The following is a 1,280-nucleotide window of genomic DNA, read 5'->3' on the forward strand; positions in this document are numbered from 1 at the left end:
ATTTCTTTGTAAGATTAAAGAGAGATAGTGCAAAAATTCTTTTATATTCAGTATTTGCAAAATGTGAATATAATATTGATGGAGTTCACCAAAACAGAAAATAAACATTGAAAGTTAACTAAAATTGAAATTATTGAAAGCTAACTGAAAGAAGCTGAACTGAAAGTTTGTTAGGTTACTTGAAGGTAATTAGTGCTATAATTTTTTTGGCTAAATGGAATAATTACCAGGTCTCAAACTTCTTATTTCTAATTAGAGATAGCTATCATTTAAAATCCTGCTGTGTATTAATTTGTTAAAAGATGGCAAGTATTTCTTTGTTAATGTGCATGTAATGTCAATGTGCACGTAATTAATGTGCATATTTTTACTATTAACAAATTTCTAGATGTGGCAGATGGTGACATCATAAATATGACCATTCATCGTTAAATTATCTGTGTAATATATAGCATGTGCTACATCGTTATGATTGCCATTCTGGTATTGATGATTTGTTAAACTTTGTATTTAGGATATTTCCAATTCACAGAAGCAAAATGTTTGCTGAATGTTATGAATTCATGCATGCAATGTCTATTAGTTCATACAATGCATCCATGTTCATGTTTCTACTGTTACTCAAAATTCATTCAGTTTATAAAGAAATTCACAAGTAATGATTTCATTTTTAGGAGTAAAATGCACAGTAGTTCAGCTTACATTTTTTATGTTGGTGAAAAAGAAACCTCACAGCCTTCAGCTATGTGGAAAAATGTCATTATTTTAATGTACCATAAGATATAAGTTACAACACAGGTGGAATGTAAAAGTTCACACTCTGAGATTTTAATGTACAGTTAACAGAGCTACACTTAAACCTCGATATATAGAACCCATATATAAAAAATATTAGTTATATTGAAGTAAATGAATAGTCTTTCAATAAATATAGTGTTAGGAATATACATTTATAACAAATGTTTGGTTATAACAAATTAATTTTTGTGTAAGATGCAATTTCATTATAATGAAGTTTGAGTGTATATGGTCAGTATTAAACTTTAGCAGTTTACTTTGACATTTCTTTCAGGAAGTAATCCAGCATATTAGTAGTTCCTGGTTAAAATATTTAGCATCAGTTTTGATGTTAGCTTTTAAAAGCATGCAGTTTCTAGGCAGCCAAGGACATAGTAAATTATTTTTATCCTTTTATTTAATATAAGACGTAGTGTATCTTGGTTATAGGAGCTTACACTGATTCTTTAGAATTAGTAGATCTCTACTGGTTTCAGAAGCTA

The sequence above is a fragment of the Rhipicephalus microplus genome, chromosome X, assembly GCF_043290135.1.
Source record: "Rhipicephalus microplus isolate Deutch F79 chromosome X, USDA_Rmic, whole genome shotgun sequence".
Lineage (NCBI taxonomy): Eukaryota > Metazoa > Arthropoda > Arachnida > Ixodida > Ixodidae > Rhipicephalus > Rhipicephalus microplus.